The 26,011-nt window shown below is 37.5% G+C and overlaps 1 long non-coding RNA gene across 1 annotated transcript; it reads left to right on the top strand.

The window, feature by feature from the left end:
* Positions 1-1,611: 1,611 nt before the first annotated feature.
* Positions 1,612-25,768, top strand: LOC142056449 (uncharacterized). Its single transcript, XR_012660344.1, has 15 exons — positions 1,612-1,715; positions 2,262-2,407; positions 3,725-3,951; positions 8,313-8,481; positions 10,660-10,788; positions 13,734-13,859; positions 14,454-14,603; positions 15,669-15,833; positions 17,272-17,461; positions 18,439-18,582; positions 18,766-18,803; positions 19,435-19,583; positions 20,157-20,236; positions 21,359-21,453; positions 24,828-25,768. It is a non-coding gene; the product is annotated as an uncharacterized LOC142056449 (long non-coding RNA).
* The last annotated feature ends 243 nt before the right edge of the window (positions 25,769-26,011 follow it).

Raw genomic sequence — 26,011 nt, 5'->3', positions numbered from 1 at the left:
GAGACACATGCTAAATATATAAAAGCAAACACTGAACTTTTCTGGATATCTGTTTAGGGAGAGAAGATGACAGAGCTATTGCAGAGGTGAAAGAAGGAGGGAGGAACAGCATTGAGGTCTGGAGCCTTAAGATCATGAGCCTTACTCTTCTAAAAAAATACAGTTGGTAAACATACATTGTTTCTCCGCATGTTAAAACATCTCTGAGGTATTTTAAAATGTTTTTTAAAGTGTTAGTGATAAACCATTGAGGGGAGGAAAGAACATCACCAGAAGAAAGTTATACGCAGGAGCAAATCTGGAAATTTTTATTTGAAGCTAGGAGATACTTTATACCAAGCAAATGCAATTTCTATTATGTGAAGAGATGGAGACAACTCTAAAATCTAGCTTCATCTTTCCTGCCAGATTCTGAGTAGTTTAATATTTTGAATGTTGCAAACTCAGAATTTTATCTGCTGGAAGGAAGGGTATTGCATGAAATTTGGATTTAGATGTACATTTTGCACATGCAAATTTGGCTCATCAGTATTTGAATCTCCAATTAAAGTGTGTGTCTTGTGAGCAGAATGGTTAAAATGTGATTTGCTACACTCGTGCATATATGCGCAATCTCAGTAAGGTGCATCATGACATCATATCATTTAAGTTACAAACGTAGAAAGTATACTCCCTGTAAGAACATCTGTCGTATTTGAGAAATATTTATCCTCTGACTCATTCAAAGCTTTTGTTGCCATCAAATGCAGCAAAATAATCAAAACTGCAATGATTTTTTAATTACAACAACCTGATGCCATTGTGCTTATCTGTGCTAAAATCAGAGGCAGAAAGAAATGTATTAATGGAAGAATTCTATCCTCAATTACACAATTACTGTAAAGAAAGAGGTTGTAACGCCAGCTGATGGACCTGAGGTGTGGGCTTCCAGGTGGTGTCAGAAGTGATCACCACAATGTTTTACCACATCTGGAAATTTTGAAGAAGTGTCAAGAGATGAGACATCAAACGTTTGTTGTAAGGTTTTTGGGATCTTTCTGTTTAACTCTGGAATTCAATTGAATTGATATTTTTAGGGTACAAGTGTATTAGTGGTTTTATTATATAAAGAAAGGGCATGTTGTAAACCTAGAGTGCAAAAGAAGAAGGGATAGTGAAGCAAATTCTTGACTGATACACACTATAAGAAACCTGTTAGGTTGGCTTTTGTGCGGTATGTAACTCAGGGTCGTATTTGTCTCCTTTGTGTATGTGTTCCTTTTTTCATTGTTTTCAGGTTTTTGTTGGGTGAAAGCCTGATGATCCTGCCATCCCAGGAATATGGAAGATGACCTTAGAATTAATTAAAGGTATAATTGGAAGAATGAAACTAACTGAAATAATGCAAAGCACAAAATGTTAAGTGTTGCGTCTCATGGGGAATCAAAAGAGACAGTTCTGACTGAAAGAGGAGTGCAGATGGATGATAATCAGGCAGGTGTTACTCAATATTTTTTGGGAACTGGCAAATAATCAAAAGAAAATATAACTGGAATTCACTCTAACAGAGAATCAGACTCAAACATTTCACATGAGCAGGATCTGTTTAATGTATCATCTTCATCCCTCAAGCATAAACCTACTGTTGAATGTGACAAAGAACTGCAGCTTCTTAACCAGTGGTACAGACAGGATGAAAATTTTGTTTCCGGTATTTACAAACTGCAGCCTACCAGGTTAGTGCTGAGTTCCTTCTGTTCGGAAGTTGTTTGGTAAATGAATAAATGTGGCTTTCCTTCCAATCCATTAAGGAGATGAATTTATTCTTCATTAGTCTGAAAGTGGTTCACTTTAATCACTGGAAGTTGTATTGCTAAGCACTTGCATGAAAGAAATACTAAGTCTGAAGAGTTTCTTTCAACATTATATCCCACAAATTAATAGTATCTTTATTTAAATAGCAGCAGTGCTTTTCTCATTATAGTACAAAGTGCAGCATTAGAAGATATGAAGGAAAATTTACCTGAATCTTTGGTGACAGTGTTATCAGCATCATTAATAAATAGGCATATGAGATTTTATTCACATCTTAGAGATGGTGTAACTGAGGCCCAGTTGAAATATATACTTATTAAAACAGAGGTAATAATACTCAAACCTGTATCTGTCCATTTGCCAAACTGTGTCGCAGTAATGGTGTTCTTTAATCATCTTTTATGATTAGAGCAGCTTCTTAATTTTCCAGTATGTTCTCACAGCTTGTCTTTTACTCATCTTCATAGCACATTTTACAGGGATATTTTCGGCAGTGATCCTGCACACAGGCAGCAAGCTAAGAGCAAATGGCTGAGCTTTTTCCAGAAACTACACAAGATATTTCAAGAGTATGTTCCACTTACTCTCATGGAGGGAGCATCCACTGATGCAGGTGAGGTGAGACTAGAAACCCAAAATGAAGAGAAGGGCTCTCAGCTGGGGTGATCAGCAATACATTATTTCCTAAAAGAAGGAGAAAGGTTAGTTTCAGTAATAAAAAAAGTTAAAGGAGATAGAGACAGCACAGGTTTTGGCACTCCTCAGAGTCTTGTGGTAGGACAAGCAATACTTAAGTGAGTGTGTTACTGCTGTAATAAATACATAAAATAGACAGAACTTCAAAGACATCACTTCCCAATAACCCTAAATGCCTTTTTCTGTTCAGTGTACTGTTTAGTCCACTTAAACATATGTAACTCCTGCTACAATCTGCAGGCAACTCTCTAGGCTCTACTAGAGGAGCAAAAAGCCTGGAGTTTGGCCAAACAAAATAAAACACATGCTGTGGAATTCTGTTTAACTGCACAGAATAAAATAACTGCTGCAGACTAAGCTTAATAATGCAATAATTATTTAACAGCAAAACCACATATTTCATGAGTTTTTTTACAAACAGATCTTTTCTGGATTTAATATGAAGAACAAAGGAAAATCAATGCTTTCTACTTCTTTCTGCCACCCTTTCTATGGTATGGTGCTCATAGTGCTCAGATGAGCAGTTAAATTATTTAGAGAGATTATAAAGCTATTAGCATTCAATCCAATAAAGAAAGTTGCTCCTTCTGGGATATCTTTGGGGTTATTTATGTATTTGAAGACTGCCCCTGTTGGTTACTGGTTAGTACGAGTCAGATCAATTTAGTTCTTAATCAGTCCATGTGGCAATTTCCCTGATAACCAAAGTGGTTTGCTGATGTTCTTGGCCTGCCCTCCACTTTGTTGCTACCTTTCCCTACTGTTTTATAAGTAAACTCATGTTCTTATACCAGAGCTACCCTTGGTCACAGATTATAAAGAGAACGTGTTCTTTGAGTTTAGCACCTAGAACGACGCAGGTCTTTTCTTGTATCCATAATCATGTTGTGATGTAGATATTTCCACACTTCACTGTTTCAATTCTTTCACTCTTTCAATTCCACTTTTTCACAGCATTATTGTCTTGTAACTTTTCTCCATCACTTATCCTGTTTTACATTATGTTACCCTGTCCCAGACCAATTAATTAAATTACAATCAATAATTTGTTTTATCAGAGTTTGTTAGATTTCACAGGTTTATAGAAGGGTCTGTGTTGCTGCAAGCATACCGAGATCTTTATTGCCATCTTCATGCATGCTATGTTCTCTTCCAGTGTATTTTTTTCTTAAATTGTTTTGATAGTAACTTTTTAAAAATAGAGTTAAGAAGTAGAACATTTTTTCTCTCTAAGTCTTGCAGCAAGAGATTGATCAAGGATTCAAGATTCAGGGCTCTCCGGAAGATCACTGTTACTGCTTCAAGAGGCAGACCTATGACTTAGAATACAACCTGTCAAGCAAGCAGGCTTCAAAATTTTGACAAAGTTTTCAAAGTTTTGACATCCACCTTGTGAAAACAGAGGTTCATGAAAGGAAGTATGAAGCACATCAGAACATCATAGAAAGCATCCATGCACAGGTATGCCTACCATCACTTTCCTTTATTCACCTCTGCCCTGGATGCTGGGGATTTCTTTTCATCATGTTCTAGAGCTTTAAACAGGGAAATTTGAAGATTATAATATTTTTTTTCTCTTTTCTGGAGTGTAACTGTATTTTTAAAGGTGCATTCTAAACCTGCAGTAATTTTATACTCCCAAGTCAGGTGCCTTCACTCTTTCTTTAAACGCCTTCTCTGAGTTCCCTTCTTTCAGCTTGGTTTTCCCACTTAGGTGTTTTTTCTGATGTTCTTTTTTCTCTCTCCCTTAATTGGCTGCAATCTTCTAAGACTTCCTGAAGACCAGTCTTCAGTTTGCTTTGTGTGTTACTTCAATTCTCAGTATTCATTAACAGCTATACAGAGAGTCTGTGTCACTTTTTAAATTCTTAGAGAGGCATGCTGAGTTAGATTGACATAGAGGGCTGACACGTCATTCTTAATTCACCCTGGATAGCCAACTTCATCAGCAATCCTATCACAAACAGTGGGATTGGCATGGAATTAAGGCAATGTGAATCAAGAATCAAAATCTTATCAGCAGTTGTTAATTTATGTTTAATTAAAATCTGTATCTGCTCATTTATTGCTATTAATTCTTTGAGTTAGTAACAAATTCAGCTGTGTCTCACAAATCTGAATAAGCCAAGGAAAGTATTAGGTATGGTCTAGAATAACTCTTTTTCTCTTAACTGTAAAATAAGATCTAAGCATTTGGCACTGGGTTTTCAGGGATGCTTTTCTATTCTATGAACTCACAGACGGAACAGTGTATTAATCTGTTGAGAGAAGGTGTAACGCAAGATATGATATATCTATTTTTGGCTTTACTTTATCTTAATTTTTCCCTTCAGTCCTCATCTTAGATCACTTTTCTTGTCTGTGAATATGTGCTGTGGGCTTTACAAGTTTGTAAAACAAAAAGTACATTATTGAGCGCAAACCTGCTCTGTGTTTTCTTCCTACCCAGCCCTGCTTTATCTCCTCTTTTGCATCGCAGTGAAACAGGTTTGGTCATTGCTTGTCTTATCCTTCCACATACTCAAAGCATGCATGAAGCAATGTTATTTTCTTTTCTTGTTGCAAACCTAAAGTTGTCAGGTAGAAATAGTAATGTACAAGCTATTATCTAGGATTGTTAGAAATTAATTTAGTACGACTTGTGCAGAGAGATATATTTATCAGTGTACTGGATACAATGTAGACATTACTTTGTTGTAGCAAGAGTTATCACTGGCTGCCCTCCAGTATGTTTAGATTGAACCAGTTTTCATGCTTGATAGGTTTATTCTTGCTATTTACCTTCATCACACTGATATTTGTAAGAAAAATGTAAGCTAGGACAAAGATGGAATTGAACCCATCAACAGCAGATCCTGTCCCTTCTACCTTGAATGCCTATGCAGTGACTTTCAGAAAATTGTTATTGCCCAAATTCACTGATTAAGCTCGGAGGGAAAGTAACAGAGATCAGAATATGTAGGAGCTGCAGGCAAGTCTGTGTTTTAAGTACTCTGAAAAGTTATAGTGAAAAAATCCCCTTGAATCGTAGTGAGTCTGAAAATGGTCTTGAGACTAACATGGGCTATTAACCTGTTATGAAGTGAGATGTTTCTAGTCAGCTGACAGACAGCACACTGCTTACCATGTGAGGATAGTATTTACAACATATTTTCATTTTATTAATAGAAGAACTGAAGAATAATTAGAAAATCAGCTTGGTAGATTTGGGGAAAAGTAAACCTTTATACTAAATTTTGCCTTTCCTATTAATTTTAAGTGTCTCCATGTGACACTTAATATGAATATATAATAATATTAATTTTGTTTGCAACTGTACAAATCTATTGGGTTGTACGCTAAATGTCATATTAGAGATTTTGACCTCTGTCTTTGAACGTGCTTAGAGTTAACTAGGGCAGTTGAAGATAATGGCATACTTTGTGTGTACTTACGAAGGGCCTGTCTCTGCAATTTTATGAAGAATTTGAGGATAGGGCAGCTGGTTTAAGAATATAGTTTGCATATTAGGTACCTTTCATGTGTACTTCCAGTGTTGTCATGAAATAATGGTGTTTGAATTTGTTCTTCACAGGTCAGGAAGAGTTATTTATTTACTTGTAAGACTTGCTGGTAGTTTTGGAAACAAAGAAAAAGGAAAATGTGTTAGTGAAGGCTTTCTTTCTTTCTGTTAACCCAGAATGATCGATTCCAAGTTTTTCCTCAGAAATGCTACATGTCAGAAGGAAAAAGAAAGTATTTACAATGGGGTTGAGGAAATTCTGGTGGTGCATGTTCAGCAGGGTCAGGCTTTGCGAGTTCAGCAGCAAGCTGCCATTTATTTTATGTTTGTCGGCACAAAGCTAAACAGAACATGCTGTAGTGGAGAAAACTTGGAATATCTCACCTGTCTGTAAAAACTGATGAGGCTTTTTCCTTTTAGGAGTAGTTGTTTGCTTTCCCCCCCCACCCCCTTGCTTTTTTATTTCCCCCCAAAATAGGTTCAAAAGAATATGAGTGATTTGTCTTAATAATATCCCATCAGTTTATTAAGGGAGTCTTCCCTATGACCCTAAGAAGGGACACTATTTCCAGTGCTCCAGGAGCAAAGATCAATCCTCCGAAGTTGTATCCAGCCTGATGTAGGGGAATGATTTCATGATATAAGATCTGACAATACACATGGTCTAGATCTTGGGATTAAAAACTAAGGATTGTTTGTGCTGCCTCAGTGTACTGCCACCATTCACCCTCTCTTACCCCAGCTTGTCTCAGTGTTTCAAGGAAAGACAAAACACCTTCCCCTCTCTCAAATACATCTCACCTCAAATATATCTAATACATGTCTATATACACAAATACATCAGTACCTGAGAGGGATCAGTTATGTACATTAGAGGAGGACCAGTCTTTCTCCTGAGCTATGCAGGTGAATGCCAGAAGCGTGAGATTTGCTTATATGTATTATTTTAGCACAGAACTATGAGTGTTGTAAGAAGGTTGACACAGATCTATTCTGTCTCTAGCCCATGATACACAATTAGGAGGATTCACAGATTTACAGATTGATTAGCCAGCAGAGACCACATGGAGAATCCAGTCCTACATGTCTACAAACAAGTCAGTCTGCACTGTATATGACTTACATGTAAGCCCCTCACCCCATAAAAACCTTATGTTAGTTAATGTAAGATGCAAATGTCTGAAGTAGCATAAGGGGAGAAGGAACTAATTAAAATAATTCTAGGAGAGGTCTCTAGGGTGTTTCATCGATTGCTGAGAATTCCAATTAAAACTGCATATTTAGTGAAGAGCTTCTGATATCAGATTCTTATTTGTACCTGAAAGTTGGATGGTTTCCTTTTCAAAAGGAGAAAACTACTAATTAAAAAGAAATGTCTATAAATTCTACATTTTTCTTTCAGAATGGAAGTTGTGATGTAAAATGCATGCCCGCAGCTTCGTTGTTATAGAATCATAGAATAGTTTGGATTGGAAGGGACCTTTAGAGGTCATCTAGTCCAACCCCCCTGCAGTGAGCAGGGACATCTTCAACTAGATCAGGTTGCTTAGAGTCCAACCAACCTTGAATGTTTCCAGGGATGGGGCATCTACCACCTCTCTGGGCAACCTGTTCCAGTGTTTCACCACCATCACTGTAAAAAATTTCTTCCTTATACCTAGCCTAAATCTACCCTGTTTTAGTCTAAAACCATTACCCCTTGTCCTATCACAACAGGCCCTGCTAAAAAGGTTGCCCCCATCTTTCCTATAGTCACCCTTTAAATACTGAAAGGCCACAATAAGGTCTCCCTGCAGCCTTCTCTTCTCCAAGCTGAACAACCCCAACTCTCTCAGCCTGTCCTCAAAGGAGAGGTGTTCCAGCCCTCGGACCATTTTTGTGGCCCTCCTCTGGGCCTGCTCCAACAGGTCCAGGTCTTTCCTGTGTTGGGGGCTCCAGAGCTGGATGCAGTGCTCCAGGTGAGGCTTCACCAGAGCAGAGCAGATGGACAGAATAACCTCCCTCGACCTGCTGGCCATGCTTCTTTTGATGCAGCCCAGGATACAGTTGGTCCTCTGGGCTGCAAGCACACATTGTTGGCTCATGTCCAGCCTTTCATCCACCAAGTTGTCTTTAAATATGATGTAATTTCATAAGCAATTTAATGAACAGACCATATAGTTGTTTAAGTTGGTCCTATGCCTGAACAATATGGCCTTGGTCCACTGAAGAACATGAACTCATGACCATTCTTACCCAAAATGTTCTCACACTTGATTACTGTTTTCTGATGGGAACATTGTTATTTTTTCAACAAAATAACTGTCAGTATGTGTTTCAGATCAACAAGTAAGCTTCTGAAAGAAGAAAAAAAAACTGTTTTAACACAAGGATGCAATAGTTATAACCTGATTTATTGGTGCCACTGGTGAGAGCAGAAAGTATGATTACTTCTAAGCCTCTGCTATCAGATTGCTGATGATTGCAAAATTTCCTTGCATTTTTCTGAGGTAATCAAAATTTAAGTACTGTTTTGTAGCACAGAGATTACTGGTGCTTATTTTAATATTATAATTATCACAAATAGCCATTATCATAACCAGTGTATTTGGGATACTGAAATACAGTGTGCACACTGTTCTTGTGGAAGGACTTAGATTTGCGCCCAAGATTATAAATTATAAAATATGCTTTAATTTTCAGTTGTTTCAGCTGGTAAATGTGTGGACGTGTAAGGTTTGTAGGTAAGATATCACAGATTGAAAAGCATATTTTTGTTTTCCACTGGAACTAAACTCATTGTAACAAAGAATCTTTGGGATGTGAGATTTGTGAAATAATGAATATTTTCTGAATCTTGCAAACAAAATGGTTTAGAGAAAGTAGGCCTCAAAGTATCAGTCAAGAAAAGAAATCCAAGTGAATGTTCTTGTCAAAAAGAATAGTGTTTAACTAGTTCCCTATTTTATTTTAATCAACATTAGGTGCTGGAAATAGATTTCTGCCTGGACCAAAACTCCCATGTCTTTTCTTCTCTGAATTTGAAGGGAGTTCAGTTCTGGCAGGAACCTCTTTTCAGGATGAATGTGTGAAGCTGCAGCTTAAAGCTCTGATCTCAATTATAATCATTACTCAGCTGGTGTATTTCTGTATATTGTAAGAAAAAGATAGCAACCTGCATGTGTTTTGTTTTGTGGTAGTTACCTTTACCAGTAGTTGCTGCTTTCTGAAGGTTGCATTACCCACCAGAGGGAGCTGAAGCCAAGAACTCTCAGATTTTCATAGAATCATAGAATCAGTTAGGTTGGAAAAGACTGGTAAGATCATTGAGTCCAACTGTTAACCTAACACTGCCAAGTCCACCACTAAACCATGTCCCTAATGCCACACCTACACGTCTTTTAAATACCTCCAGGGATGGAGACTCAACCACTTCTCTGGGCAGCCTGTTCCAATGCCCGACACCCCTTTTGGTGAAGAATTTTTTCCTGTTATCCAATCTAAACATTCCCTGGTGCAACTTGTGTTGGCCTTTCAATTTCCAAGGGGTTCCCTGGCAAAAGTCCTCTCTCATACTTCACAGGGCTTTGGATTTGGGCATCTGTCCTCAAGTTAGCTTGGGAGCAGATGGGGACGGGGTAGGAAATCAGCGCACCTCCCTATGCTAAGTTATGACCTCTTTTGGGAACCATCACTTCAGTGTCAAAGCAAGCAAAGCAAAAACCTTGTGATGTACATGTCATTGTTCTTTGGGTTTTATGTATGCTGTTCTTTGTAATATGAATAAGGACTCCAAAATTGTATAAAAGAGAAATAACTTTGAGAGAAAACTAATCATCCCTGAGAAAATTAGGCTGGGTAGAAGCAAAGGTGAATAGGTTATCCATGTCTCTAAAAGGAAACCTCTCAAAATCCTGACTACTAACAGACTGGAGGATATCTCTGCTATATATTAAACTGACATCTTGTTTATCAAGAAATAAACGGGCTGAAAAGGGATAGAAGGTGTAGTTCATACATTCTGTGTGTTTTGATTTTGCTCAGCACAGAAATATGTGTCAAGTATCTAAAGTGTTTATTTTGTCTGAGAATTTTGGAACTAAATGTTTAAGTGTTTCCAAACTTACATATCTTCATTTTTCCTTTAAAATCACAGTATTTTGACATATTCTAGTTTGTCTCAATTCATGATGATATACTGAAGAATGTTTTGATTTTTTTACTCAGCCAATTTCTATCTAGCTCAACTGCAGTGGTTTCTTTTACATATACTGATAAGTCATTTAAATTCAAGCCATTTTTAAATTGTATCCAGCTATGTTTTCATTATTACATGTAAATACAGCAGGCCTCTAAAATTATTTAAAATTAAGTCCTCATGCTATGGTGAACAGGTTAGGCGCCTGACAAGTCCCTTAAAACGCAATTTTAAAAAAATTCTTGAGAATGTTGATACAGCTAATTTATTTATCAGTAAACACAAGGGATAAACCATACATCGTCTTGCCTTGGGTGTGGCAATACTGACATGGGCAAGGAACAGAAACATGGGGGGTTTTTTATGGTAACCAAGTGATCAAGGTGAGGGGGGTTTTATTGTTCTCGTTCTTGGTTTTCTTTCTGTTCATTAAGTCATAAGATCATTTTATATTTCATCAACTTTGAATAAAAATCTTCCTTTGTCTTAGAGAGTGGAGGAGTGCTTGTCTTTATGGCCAAATGAGCTGCTTCTCATGTGTTTTCTTCTGCACTTGGAATAAGTCATCCACAGAGAAATAAGTAGATGCTGAGACATGGAGATTAACAGCTGAAAGGTGGTAAGGAACACCTTCCTATACCATTCCTGAGTTGTAGCTGACCATATGAAGATGAACAGTATTTACGAATAGGTGGAGTTGACGTCTTTGTACTTGGCAGGAAGGTTCACACAGTTAATTATAGCTGAGCAATCACATACAAAGCTGGTCCTTATTGCCTCTAAGCTGCTTGCTACTTGCTCAACTCATTTGTAATTTTCAGTGCTGTGGCATCCTTTGACTTCTGCAAAGCCTTTAGTCTATTGGTCGTAAGAATTATGACCAATGGGAGACATTCTTCTACAGACAAACTTCTGTAGGTAATAGTCAAATTTGCTTTCTGCGCCACCAATAGTGGGTAAACAGTTGGCCTATTAGACCTCCTATGGGATTTTTTTTCAAATTCAAAACCTTTTCATACAAAAATGGTAACAGTCACATCAAATAACTTCAATTTCAGCTCAGGTTTCTGTTCCTGGACAGTATTTTGTCATGTCCTTCAAAGGAAAGTACAAGACCGTTTATATCAATTTGCTAATTGCTAATTTGCTAAGGGACTTCACTTTATGGCTTCCTTAGTTAGAAGTTGCCATATATACTGGTGCATCAGGTTTTAATAGGATCCGGACATTAAAAGAAATCTGTCTAACTTACGAAGGGCTCATTACCCATATTTCAGCACTTCAGAGAGGAGGACTTATTTCTGTATTTATTTTGCTGTCAATTTAGTTGAATAATGGCATAACTTGTCAGGATTTTAAATAGGCATTTTCCAGCATTTTGATGGGAATTAATCTGTCAAATGTAGTAAATAAAGAGAAATGTAAAAATTTCAAAAAGATTAGCAGGATATTCATAAATTTGAAAACCAAACCAAACCTTAAATTATGCAGTTTACAATTGTTCCCCCTCAGGAGTGGATGTTGGATAAATTACAGTGCTGTATGATACTTTGAAAGTGTGTTTTAGGATTTTCTTAATTAAAGAAAAGAGAAGGGGAGAAAATCTTACAACTTTTTTTGGAAGAGGAGATAAGTTATAATTTCTTTCAGATGCAGTCAACTAGCTATAGTGACCCTTCACTTCTCTTTTTTTAGTTTTCTTGGATTACTTTTCACGCTCCTCCTAATTATTTCTGACAGCTTTTTTCTTGTGTCTCTGCACTTCATTCCTGCTGTCATTTCAATCTTTGTTTCTGTTCGCTCTCTTGTTTGGGTTTATTTTTCCCTCTTGCTTTGTGTGTGGGTGATACTTTCATATTCTCTGTTTTCACATTTGACTTCCCTTCCCCTCAGAATTTTATTGGCTCATACTTCATTCTGAGGTTAGGGAAGGGAAAGGAATATATGCCAGCTGCAGACTCAGGAAATATACTCAGCTCTGTGTTTGAATCTATATTTTTTTTATTATTTCAGGGTTTTGATCATGCCAGTTGCTGAAGAAATGTGTGTTTCATGCAGCAGATACTCCTATACACAGGGATTGCTCCATACTTAAATGAAGAAATTCAGTGAAAGATTATATTCTATGTGCTTACAGAGTAATAGGAAGTATTTTTCACCAGTGAGAACTTAGAAGTAAAAAATTCCTCTTCATAACTCAACTGAATATCAGCCTTCCATCATTATATTTTTGTGAAAGCCAGATCCATTAATAATTTCTTTCTATTTACTCCATTGCTGTATAACTGATGTATTGTCATTATATAATCCAAATATTATAAGGGATTAATCCTAAGGGTATGTTTTGTAGGTATGAATTCCCTCATCCCTTCAACAACCTACTGTATCTTACACTAACAAACTGCTACTCAAGTACATATTCTTCCAAACATAAGCTGAAGGGCAATCTTTCCTGGTTTCATATGCCAATCCAGCATGCACCTTTACACAATGTTTGTTGAGACTGTCAGACTGAAATTTCTGAGAACAAGATCTGGCTAGCACTGTGCAGGAGCATTCTCTCAGTTTGTGCCCTACTCCCAGTATCAGCTGGGAGTTCGTTACTCATCTTTGCTCTGCGTAAATATTTTAGTCATGTAAAAAAATGATAGGTTTTCTAAGGGTGACAAGTCCACTTCTATAGCCTGTAATGGTAGGAGAGGATAGTCATAATTACTTATGCAGTATGTTTGACAGGACTTGGATGATGAGGTTTAGGAGAAGTCTAGTATCTGCCACTCACGTTAATTTTATTTTCAAATGGCACTGGCAATATTCTATATCAAAGACAGAAATAGTTTGCAAAGGCAAATGCAGCTGCAAGGAGTTAAGACGAAGTGTTAGAAAATTGATGAAAGAGGAAGGAAGCGATAGGCTGTACATTAAAAGAGATTATAAAGAGAATCACCCAAAGTGTATGTTGATGTCCTTATTCGATTCCCGTATTTTATCACTGGTACGTCTGAAGAGTTTGAAAACTAGATTTGCAGATGGTAATGACATTGGGAGCACAGCAAATCATAATGTATGCTTCATCTAGGTTCAGTGCAGGCAGAGACGGGGGAAAAATGTTTCAAAAGAAGCAAAATCAAGCCAGATTAAAAATCCCAACTACTGTACATGACCATCTTTTTTAGCATTAAAATGTGTGGTCAACTAGCATATTTGGCAATCTGACAGTTTTTTATTCCTGAACTGTTACTGCCAGAGCAGCAAGATTGACCTTCCAATCCTCCCCCTCCCAGTCATGTCGTAGTTGGTATAAAAAGTCCAAATCAGGCTGCATCAGAGCATCTGGGGTTTATTCTGTACCTTGCTCATCTAGTTCATTATGACAGTATAGACCTGATGTTGTCATATATCTCTTGCACTGAGTTGTGCATACACATCTGGATACAATTCAGTCTTCCGTGTATTTGCACTTAGTCTTCAGGTTTTATTTAGTAGCGTGACAGAATAAGGCTACAGAATAATACAGAATAAGGCTATGATTTCTCTCTTTTAATTGACTTTTCTTTTGTACAGGAACAGAAAAGAAGCCAGTGTTCAGTGCTAGAAAGGAGATGCGGTTATTAAGCCAATATGCCAATACTCTGAGACTGCTGTTCAGGGAGAAGCTGTAACTAATGACTACTTCCTTGTGATCTTTAGGTAACGAGTGTTTAGAAACTATATACTTGCTTCTCTGGAAAAAGTAGTTGTGCCCAATTTTTTTAAATATTTGGGTGGCCGATGAGGTCTTCAGGAGCATAATTTCTAAATTCTTCTGGAGTTTTTGAAAATCATGCTGGCAGCCTTCCAGCAACGTTAGGTGCCTAATTCCTCCTAAAAATCTGGGCTTTTACCCCTAACCTTTTCACCCAGTGTTCCATCTGAAGGCAGGAGGTTTTAGCTCTCTCACGCCTCCATTACACCTTCCTGATTCTGGTACCTGCATCCTGTCATGCCTGGCAGCTACTGCAAGAGCAAATTCTGTACTACTCCATTAATTTCAGAAGTGTCAGCAGGGCTGCCCTTGCTTTACACTGAGGTGAGTTTCACCCTAAAATATTCTTGAGTGCACATTTTCTTTTCAGATAGTGTTACAGATTTAAAAACAATTGCTGTTTTAGAAGTGCCTGTAGTGGTGTAGTAGAAACCTCCCTCATGCTATGAACAGCTCTGCTGTTCCTTACAGGGCAGCAGGCTGTTATGCAGGTAGAACTTTTCAGTGTTAGCACCTTTGCCTACTCTCGCACTCTTCAGGGTTGCTGCAATGACTTATTTGCACCTGCTTCATTAATCACCTCGACTATCATCTCGTGGCATTCAGACATATTCCAGACATACTACCACTGAAATAATACTCTGGAATCTGAAGACTGCAGGCCAAGTTACCTTCAGTTCATCTTAGAGGTGAGTGGCTTCATTTCTGTTCCCATTTGTTAAATAAAGGAGTATTGTTTCATTGGATTGATTCATTTCTGAAAGAATCATGCAAATGGAAATCTCAAACTATCGATATTGTCATTCCGTATTCTATTTCAATAATCTCTTCTACTTTATCATGGTACATTATTTAATTTCCTAGTGTTTCACATGAACTGTAACAAGATTACAATGAAAAATGGTGTGCTATGTGGTAAAAAACAGAATACCAAGTGACCTGAGTGCTCTGAAATCAATCACGTGACAAAGGAGATGGGCTTAAGTGGTGAACAAGTGTATTCATTCTTGTGAGAATACAAGAGATCTGAACCAAATTTCATGTGAATTTTGTGGAACTTTTATAGAATTTAAATTAAGTTCCAAAGGTTATGATTGCTCCATATCACTGAAACGTGCTCTCTAATCCTAAAAATCTCCACATTCTGGAAACCAAAGATACGATTTTCAGTGCTGAATTCAAGCTTCTGTTGCTATCTCAATACTTTATCAGTAAACTGAATACTATTATCAAAGAACTATAATTGAATATAAATTTTTATATATTCTTGTAAATAATATGAGATTCAAACATATATTTGATGGCATTAAAGTCAAACAATGGCTTATCCAAAAAAATGCCCGAGTCCTTAAATCCTGTGCAGCTTAGCTCAGGAAAAGATACCTGGAAACGTTCCTTCTGAACACAGTTGTTGTGGTAAGACAGTTGCAGAGAGAAAATTTTGCCGATTTCTACATTCTCTGTAAGCCAGATCTGATCAGGCTTTATACATAGTGATCAGTACCCTTTATTTCACCTAGAAAGTGAAATGATCACCAGTGCAGACATTTGTGTACCTGGCCTTTGTGTGCTTACCAAAAAGGTGGACAGTAAAATACAGGTACACCGTTCAAGCAACCTTACAAGATAGTCCTAGTAGAACAACCACAGACAGATGCTAATTGCAGAATATTCTATTCCTGTGCTACAAATGCTTTCAAATGCCTTTTTTGTTTTTTTCTTTTCTGTTTTCCAATTTAACCTTAAATCTGTAGGTGTTTGTCCTGAACTACTTTTTTAGCCTTTTGTGGTGGACAGAACTGCCTTCAAGTGTGGAACTTGGCTGCAAAGATCAATGACCAGTTTTTGACTGTTACTACAAACAAGGAAAAAAACACAAATGGAATTTGAGACATTGTGGCTATGCTGAATTGTCCCAGGCAAGTTCAAACTACACAGGTATTTGACAATTAAACCTTCCCTTTCTTTCAGATCAGGGCAGGTAGCAGACAAGACAACATGACTGGCACAATGTTGCATTTGAAAACATGACTGAAGCCTTTAAAAGGCAGTTCTGCCAAACAGAACAGGCAAAATATACTAGTTTCTGCAATTTGTGCCTGAATTGCCTTGCCTGTTTCTGAAGTAGTTTACATATTGCAAACGGCTGGATTCAGAACTAACATAAATGAACACAATGCTGAGCACTGCTGGAATCATCCAGTCAAAACCAAGTTGAACATAAAGAGTTACCCAAAGGACTCATCCTTTCAACACCTTGGAGACTTTTTTAGAATGTATCTCAGACAAATTATAGCAAAAAACTGAAGAGAATTTTTTTTTTTTAATGATGAAAGCTCAGACCTCCAAAAGTGAACTCCTGATTCCCACTGGTTTCTGTGAGCCAGGATTTCAGTCCTGTGTTGCAGCTGGATACGTATATATCTATGCTGGTGAACTGGAGATCAGTGTCATGGGAGTGTTCAGAAGATTCATAAACCAAGTCACTTCAGACTTTTTAAAACATAACAGGGACAGCTCTGTAGGCAGAATAATTACTAGTCCTACAGTGGTGAGTGTTTTGGGGGTTTTTGTGTCTTGGAGATACGTTGTATACAGGAATCTAAGTGCTGGAGTGATTACAGTGTGGAACATAGTAAAATCAAAATGCTGTGCTGTTAGAATGGAAAAGGGACTTGTAGAAAGCATCGAAATTGTGCTGGTGAGGGATACAAAACTCTTTGTCTCTACAGACAAAGGATTGGGTTCTCTGACACTCATTTTTCAGGTACTAAATGCAAATTTATTCAGAAAGTAAGCTGGGGAGATGCATGGTTATGGATTCTTTTTACATTTCTGTAAAACCTAATTAAGCAAGACATTTACTTAAATAATTACACAAAGCAGGCAAGGTGGTTTTTGTTTTAATATTTTTTACTAGACTCTGTTAACTTATGACCTTTTGAAAAAGAAGTATGTGAAGAAACAGGTCATTACATCGCTCCTTGCCAAAGTAAAGAGTACAGGATTCTTGAGGCTACTGCTTGGCCTCTCTGAGAATAGGTACGAGTTTATCTCTGGCACTGACTGCATCATCCACAAAGCTTTACATATAGAACAAATCATATGTTCATCCTCTGTACAACTAACTGCTAAATACTTTTAAATAGAATGATTGTTCAGTCAACCATCTTAGTTTTTTTCATTTTCTTGAGTCACAACAGTCATTAGCATAAAGGGCATTCTCTTAAAATCCTTCAGGTACTAATGGAAGTGTCTCTAAATAAAGCTAAAATCTGAAAATAAGCAATTCTTTACAGTGTATTGTGTATCTGAGTGGAAACTTTAAGTCTGGTTAAGGTCATCTGTACTTCTTAGTTTCAAAGCTACTGTGGGACCTCAACTGTGAACTAAGGCTCCCTTTTCCAGAAATGGAGGAAGACAAAAGAAGTCACTTTCTGGGGATAAAACCCTCTAACAGCAATGAAGACCTCACTGGAGCAGAAGGAGGCAACTCGTTCTTCCCTATGCCTATTGGACTGAGTTGGTTTTCCCTAGCATTTGTAAGGTCTGTGAGAAATGTTTGGATAAGATCTTTTGGTGCTGTTCCCAGAACAGGGTTCATGTGATATCAAAGAACGCTGATGTTTTGCCAGGGACGTTTTTGTCATTGGGAATTTAGAGACTGGGTTTGTAACGGGTTGGCTGAGCCAGAATACAAAGAAAACTCCTCAGCAAACTATTCTGGCAGGCCATTTTCTGTCAAAGGCCACCAGGGACCTGTACCAGGAGACTCCACCCAAAAGGAGAATGAGCAAGGGAGCAACAGGTGACAACTTTTAACTTCTTTAGCACTGCAGAGCTGGAGCTGAAACATCAGTTGTCCAGGCCATGGATTTTCACTGAAATATGAATTATTGGAATAAATAAATGAGGTCATTGTAACCTTCCTTAAAGCCAGAGTGTTCTTGTCTTGAAGCAGGGACATCAAAGACCAGACTTATGTAGAATTATTTTATTCCTTCAACTGCAAGAATTAGTGACCCTAGCTCCTGAGAAGTGGGAAGAGGAATTGTGACTATGCTCACTTAAATACTCTTTAAATAGCATTACTATCTCCCTAGACATTAGTCAAAACCAATGGTTTCCAGTCTTTTTTCCATCTGTAACCCGTAAGTTTTGTCCACTGGCAAGGCAGTTCTGGGCAAACAGAAGGTAAGCATACTGACAGTTTTCCTCACTAATTTCCATTCACCCCTTAAAGTGTGGAGTTGCAGACAGCCTGTTTTGACTTCTGAGTAAATGCGAGGGATTTATCTTGAATCTACCATTGCTGTTCACAGTAGTTATTTAAGGTGCAGTCTATCACCACCTGCTTACAATATACAAAAGATGAGAAGATATTAGATTTTCCAGAAGCCTTAAAATTGTCATGATCACCTATTAAGTAAATTGTGCGTCCTTCCTTCTGAGGAATTTTGCTTCAGTTAACATAATCAAAAGGTTCTATCAGGTGAAAAATGTCAATATTTAATATTTTTTCAGAACGTTGGACCGCATGGGAAAGGTGCAAAGAAATTAAGACAGGAAAGGAGACTGGAGAAAGTAAAATAAGAAATGGAAAAGAATGAACTTACTAGTGACAAACATAATGCCATTGATCAGTACTCGCTTATTGGAGATGAAAAGGTAAGAAACAACATCCTAATATATCATGTTTATACAGTTTCTCTCAAATCTCAAAATACTGTTCTGCTTACTGATGGATGTGTTATGTAACAACTGTTACAATGCTGAGAAGTTATTTTGTCCTACTTTGTATTCCTTTTGTTTTATGATGTCACTTATTTCTGTCTTGTTTTCACTCCGTAGTTTACATTATGGTCTGGTATCAGGAAGGTCTCGAATAGGTAAGTGTTCTGGGATCATAATCATAATTAAGCCCTCCTTCTGATCATTTAATTTAGACTGATGATTAATTTTCTAATCGGAAATTCTATAGTGTTTCTTTCCAAAGATCAAATTTTATATAGTAATAAGAATTTTACAGTTCATTGGATTGTAACCAGAAGTCCCTTTTCACAGGTTTGCAATACAAGTTTGCTATTTGCTGTCATCTGCATATATAAAGTATCACTGGTTGGCTGTGTTTGGCTTTGCTATGAACAGTTTCTGATCTGACTTACTGTAGATAGTCTCAGCCATGTTAATTTGACAGGATTTACCTGGATTTTCTCAGTCGTCACTGCATTGGGTCAACAGTTGGATCAGCTGGAGAAGTTATTACAAGTGCATATGTGTACATATACAATAATGTATATGTCCATATGAAAGGACTTATGCCTAGAGTTCCTTTTCATTTTAAGGTTCATTGACCATTACCAATGTTACTTAACTAGTTATATAAATAAATGAGCTAAGATTGAGAAAAAGGTACATATTTTTAATTAGATATCAATGAGATTAAAAAGTGCTGACATAAATCTGCAGAAAAGTTCTTGAGCTTGCAACTGACTTGCCAGATGGTCTCCTGCTCCCTAGGTCACAGTGTGTTCATACCGCGTACACCGTGTCTCTGAGTTCAGTTTGCAAGCCCTGTGCCAACTCCATCATCTTGAAACCAGCACATTCATCTTCTTTCTACACTCTACTGCCTTGACTGACATTGGCCACTGTCTGGTGCTTCCCAGGTACACCCAAGAAAATCAACTATATCAAACTGTGGTACTTAGAAACCAGAACAGTAGGTATTATTTTTTGTAAGCTTAAATGCACTTTTCATTTTGAAAAGTGACTGGTAGATGTGGCATTTATAAAAATAACCAAGAGTTTGGATGGTGAATGTTTGCATGAAACTACTCAGAAATTATCAACGCAGTAAGGATTACTTACTGAATGTTCTCTAGTTGCTAATAATTCATGTACTCATCTTGCCAGTCCCTTCCACCAAAAATTAACACTTATCAAAAGAAAATACTGTGAAACGTTATTCTAGTGTTTCTTGAATAGGTAGAAACCAAAGCACAGTATCCAAGTTTGTTGCTTAAAATACCGGAACATCTGTCAAATTTTCTCTGAGTGTGGAGAATATAATTATTTTGTTATTAGTTAATTACATATGCAACAAGTAGAAAGCAGAGCTGAAAATCCATTTAGGAGGTTATTTCTTTCAACAGTACTGAAATTTAGTATTATTGGACCTATCTTTCTACTGTAATAGGATAGGCCCTTCTTACATACAAACATCCATGTTTTCACTCCAGCAAATAGGTGGTACTTCTATACAACAGCTAGAATCTTCCCCGGGGTAGTTGTGTTCTGCAGTCATCGCCTGAATCACCAGGTATGATTAGAAGCTTCCCCTCCCTGATCCTAGCTTCAATGACCCTGGGAAATTGCACCATTCTTCACATCCTATGCCTTTAAATGTTCCTCAGTTGTGGATCTGGATTTCCCTGGGAAGAGAAAGGTTAGCCTTCCACGTAGACTTTGTGCCGCTGTGGTAGCATAACCTTCAACACAGTTCAGCTTGCTTTTGGCAGGGGAATGCAAGGAACATGCAATGAGTGTCCACCCAGCTGGCCACTGGCGATGCTCAAAATGTGCCCTTAGGTAGGGTGGGTCTGATGGCTCTGCTCCCCACCTGCCCTGTTGCCTGAGAGTAAATACTACATTCTTCAAATGATTTTCAGAGAAAACTTTCAGGGGAAAAGGCAGGAAGAAGGAGAAATATTAAGTTCTCCCAGAGCATTGTCTGGGCCTCCAAGGATATGTCAGTGCCTTCCCATAGCTCAAGAACTGCTGATCCAATCCACTTCCCCTGCCCAAGGGCAGGATCAGTTATAATTAAACTGATTCTGACACAATTGTCTAGCCTGTCTTGTAGCATCTTTGTCACTGGAGATCTTTACTTTCCAGAGTAATATATTCCAGTGCTTCACTGTCATTATGGTTGGACAGTTCTTTTTTGTTTTGTTTCCTCCAGTGTCTTATTTAAACCTTCAGTGCTGCATCTGAAGGACATTAATTATTGTCCTTTTCACTTAGACAGATTGTCCCATTTCTCTCAGAAGCAAACTGACGTCAGTCCTCTTGTTTCTAAGCTTTGTTCTATTTTTCATTAGAAGTCATTGTCTTCTATGCCCCTTCTCTATCTTGTTGCTTATTTGAACTCCCCCCACCCTTAAGTGTGGTTTCCAAAACTGAATAGCATATAATTACTTAACATGTCTTAAAACAGCATTCCTATTTATTCATCTCATGAGATTTGGGGTTTTTTGCAGTGGTGCAAAATTAATGACATGTTGATCTTAGTCTCTTCAAATCCTAGGGTGTTTTTTTTGTTATTGATTATTGTACTACATTAAATAATCATTAAAATGCTATTCCTTAAGACTAATATCAAATTAATAGTAGAGGTGTTTATCTGACAGATACTTAAAATGACTATTCTTCTAAATTTTAGGTTTAAAAATTATTGAAAAATGAGCCAGATATGTACTGCCTGACAGTTACAGATGATGCCAGTAGGATTGGTTTTGGAGTCAAGATGGAAAATGGGTAAATTTCTGAATATGTTCCTCTTTTGTTATGACATGAATGGTATACTCCAAAACCATTAAGTTCCTCTGCTGAATCACCTGCTCAGAAAGGAAAAATGAGGAAGCTGGCTAATGCTGATAAAGTAACTTCATGAAATGTAAAGAATAAGTTAATAGATTTTGTGCTTCTGCTGATAAGTCAAGGGGTTTGCATGTTTGTAAAAATTATATTGAGTTATTTTTTCAAACAAAATGCTTCTTACATCATTTTCTTCCATTCACTTGCATCCTTTCACTAAGTAAAATAAAACTATGGTTGGTCATCTTGCCAGGGTTTTGCTACCTTAAAAAATGAGAAAAATGACAGAAACCCGATAGTTTAGAATGACAAATGTAGTAGTTTCTGCTTACATGTTCTGATATTCTAAACTGGAAATGAACAGGAATGTTGGGCAGTCATTGCTAAAGAGCTGCATGATTTGTTTGAAATTAGGCTTTGTTGTGTGCCATCTTTATTAAGCGGTGCTCTCTTTATAGCGGACTCAGGTTTTAAGTATGACTGTTTGTGAATGGCCCCCTCTTTCTCCAGCTGAAGGAGATGATGATCATTCCACCCTGGAGTAAAAATCTAATTACAGCGACACAAACAACACAGGGAGACTCTGGGCTAAGAAGATACAATTTAGAAGCCCAAGCATCAAACAAAAATAAGGGATCTAGGGAAAACTTAATGATAAAGGCAGCCAGCCCCAACTACCCAGTGAGATTCCAGTAGAAGGTGACAGGATTCCAGTGTCTATATTCGTATCAAAATAAGTCTTAGAAGAAACTTAGTGTTTTTAAGGCTTGCACAGTAGTAATGAGAGACAACTGAGAGAAGCTGTGCACGCCATTTATTTTGAGCTATTTGAAGTCCAGTCAGCCTCTGTAGTTGTGCTGTTTCTTGATCTTTCCAACTATAACAGCATACATGGTGCTATCTAATGGGCTTTATTTAAGGTTTAGACAGAGATCTGCTTGAAATGATTCACTGAAATAAAACTATGCCAAAGTTATTATACAGTCTATTTTAATGGAGCTGTTTATATCAGCACCATCTTCAACTGAAACTCATAACACTCCAAGAAGTATTATATCCTCCTACGTGGTTCAAAAACATGGTGGAAATAGCAATACCACAGTTATTGCTTCAGTTACTTCCCATGGAGTGTTAAGAAACCTGACCCAGCAGAAGGTTAGCCATGTTTTAGAGCCTTGAGTTAGATGACTTCAGCTAGGATACTGTAGTTAGATGCTTTCAGTTGATGTACTTAAGCCTTCAGTAGAAACGGGCATTTTGCTGAAAACGCAAGCAATATCTAACAGGAATGAGCTTAGTGCCATCTCATTAGTCAGTATTTGCTTGACTGGCTTTAGTTCAGGAGCTTGTAGCCAGTGTCTCACTATGCAAGGCAAAAATAAACAGTTTCAACATCATTATACGTTCATGGCTTTTTTAATGTTTTTAATAGAGCCAGTTTTTGAACAGAGACAGGACCTGCTTTGTGCAGATTCCATATTTTGCCAAGGCTGTGATTTAAAATTGCACCTCAGCCTTATCAGTTATTCAGGAGATGAAGCATCTGCTGAAGAGCATGTTTGCACAACACCTTTGGAGAAATGGGCAGCGAGGAAAGACACAAGCTGTTAGAAAATAATATCAGTTTATATCAGTGGGAAAATAAAAGGTGTTTGAAAGCACAGTTGGCCTAAAGAACTTAGCTTCAGCTGTAAAGAATTGCATGCAAGTATGTAACTTTTATTTCATCAGATAATTCCATTTAGAAGCCATGCTTAATTTAGTGAGAAGGAAAACCAGGACTATAATCTGGGAAAATTTTCCATATCTTTATATGCAGATTTACTTTGGTCATAAGGTTCAAGAAGGAACCTTATCAAATGATCTGTTGTTTTGGCAAGCATATTGACATGATCTTAATTTAATAACTTTTTCCTACTGAGATTTTTGAATAAACTTCTGCCTAGAGGCTGTATTCTAAAATATCAGGATGTAATTTTAAAAATTTTTTTTTTTAATTCCTTCATCCAGAGACAGAATAGATGCAGGAATGTTTCTTGTTGCAGTCAGGACATTCCTCCTGTGAGAGACTTGCATTATTTGAATTATTAAGAAAAGTTTTAAATTTCTTCTCAGTTCATTTAATTCTCATAAGTTATAACAGCCTTTTACAGTTGGCAGTTACTGAAGCTGCAGTTCAGTTACTCTGGTGCACTCCACAAAGTCAAGCCTTTGAAATCTGTGGGTGCTCTCTTCTCTGTTGTTGTACCTCATGCCAGCAAGTATGGATGACTAGTTATTAAATACACGAGAGAGAGGTGTTCACAAAAAAAAATTTTATTAAATATGAGACTTATGTCTGACCTGCTTCCCCCAAACCAATTCTGTCTCCATGGCAACAGCCACAAGTGTGTGACAAAACATTTGGGATTTCTCTAAAGAAAAATTTAAATACTTAAAATGTCACTTTTCAGGGAAGCATCATATTTTATCCTCAAGCAGGTTTCAAAAGTGTATAACATGTTTACAGGAAGACAAGCCTTGTGGCTTGTAAAGCTTCATCAACTATCACATTAAGTTCACTCCCCAGGGCAAGCAAGGCCCAACTGCTGCACAGGCATAAGAACGAACAGTTACTCTGTTAACTTACCTGATCTGGCATTGCTTTGGGAATAGGGAGGTATGTCTTCTGAAGTCAAGTTGAGAATAGCTCTAGTATGATAATAATAAATTTTATTGCAAACTTCTTTACATAAAATCATCCAGAAGCACCTTTGCAGTTTACTACAAATATTACAGTAGTGTAAGGGGAGAAAGACTGAAAATTATTCTTGCTTCCTGTTGCTAAATAAGATGTAATCATAAGGTAGTTGAATTTGCCACTCCAGCGATTGCTATCATTAGATTACAGATTACTGCACTGAAAATCATAGCCAACAAAGCATGTATTTTTATTTAGAAAATGCTCAATGGTCTGTTTCTGTATGGTTTCAATTACTGTTCAACACTTCCAAGTTTTATGAAATCAATATGAGGAGTTCTTCACCAATGCAGAAATTCTGATGGTCTAACTGATACTTAGAAATCCAAGTCATTTACCATTTTTTAAACTTCTTAAAACTCTCCCAAAAGCCATTTAATAGTGAGATTATCTTGCATCCCATGTCCCAGCAATAGTGGTTAACTTATACAACTCACTGTGTTCAACTGCTAATACAATTCCTTGTTAGCGTCTCAGTATTTCACCTTTAGGGAAAAAGAAATGTATTTAGGTGTTTTCTTAAAGCATTTACTATCTATATGTATTTGAGTATGTTTTTGTTATCTGTTCACAGGACAAGAGTTTGGGATCCATTTGAACGTCAGCATATCATTATTGCAGGTTATGAAGGCATACGTCATACTGTGATCAGCACACTCCAGCTGCTGGAGGAAAGGGCAAAAGCAGTCCTACTTGCAGGTCTGTGAAACTGAATATTATACTGGTAATGCTTCGCCAATTCTATTTCTCATCCTTCTCCAGTAATAGATGACATGTTAGTATTAAACATTTACAAGGTAAAATTTCTAAGTGGGCAATAATATAGATAGAGAGTGTGCTGCAACTCTAGTATGGTTTTGGTATTCTCTTGGTTTTATTTTTATTTAAGAAATGATGGGTACTTTCTCCTTTGAAATGGGATATTGAGGACTTAAACTTCGCTGTCTGATGTGGTCAAAAGGAGCCTCAGAATAATTCTGTGCCTGCCCAGCAGCAGCTGACAGACTAGGGAGAGTGCATCCCCCCTTCTGGTCCCTGCACTGGAGAGCAGGAAAGATGATCCCAGTTACCAATCCTTCCCTGTCTCGGGCACCAGGCTATTTTAATGGCTCCAATAAAGTGTTCCTCAGACAACAATTAAAGGCGTTCTTCAAGGTCTGAAAAGCACGTAGTCCAGAGAGGACAGAGACAAAAATAGTCAAAGAACAAGAAAGCAGAACCAAGGAAATAACAGTACCAGAGAATGTTCATGCAAAAACCAGAAATTTGGGGGAGTTTGTTGTCACTGTTTAACACAGGGTGCCTTTACTCTAGACTTTCAATGTCCATTTATATTCATTTCCACCACCTGAAATAATAACTTATTCATTAATAACCTCAAACAGCAAGAAAGCAGTATCTCCATAAAAGCCCAAAGGAGACATGTAGCTTCCATGGCACAAGTATGAATGCTGGGGCACCTGTGGGCAAATGAGTTAATTGCACAATCTCTGTCCATCTCCCTCGCCTCTCCATAAAAAAAAAAAACACAACAAACCAAAACCAAAAACCAAACAAATCAAAACAAAAACAAAAAAAAACCCCAAACAAATACTGTTCCTCGACTGCCAGCAAATGCAGCTACTGCAGCAATCGCACATAGTACCTGTCTGGGCTGCTGTCTCCCAGATAACCTTGCTGTATTCCTCACTGGAAGGTTACAGTTGCACGTAAATTGTAGTCTTTTCCCAGAAAGTATGAAACAAATTTAAACACCTA

This window comes from Phalacrocorax aristotelis, chromosome 4, assembly GCF_949628215.1.
Source record: "Phalacrocorax aristotelis chromosome 4, bGulAri2.1, whole genome shotgun sequence".
NCBI lineage: Eukaryota > Metazoa > Chordata > Aves > Suliformes > Phalacrocoracidae > Phalacrocorax > Phalacrocorax aristotelis.
Note: the sequence above shows the minus strand (reverse complement) of the source record. Positions and strands in the feature narration are given on the sequence as shown.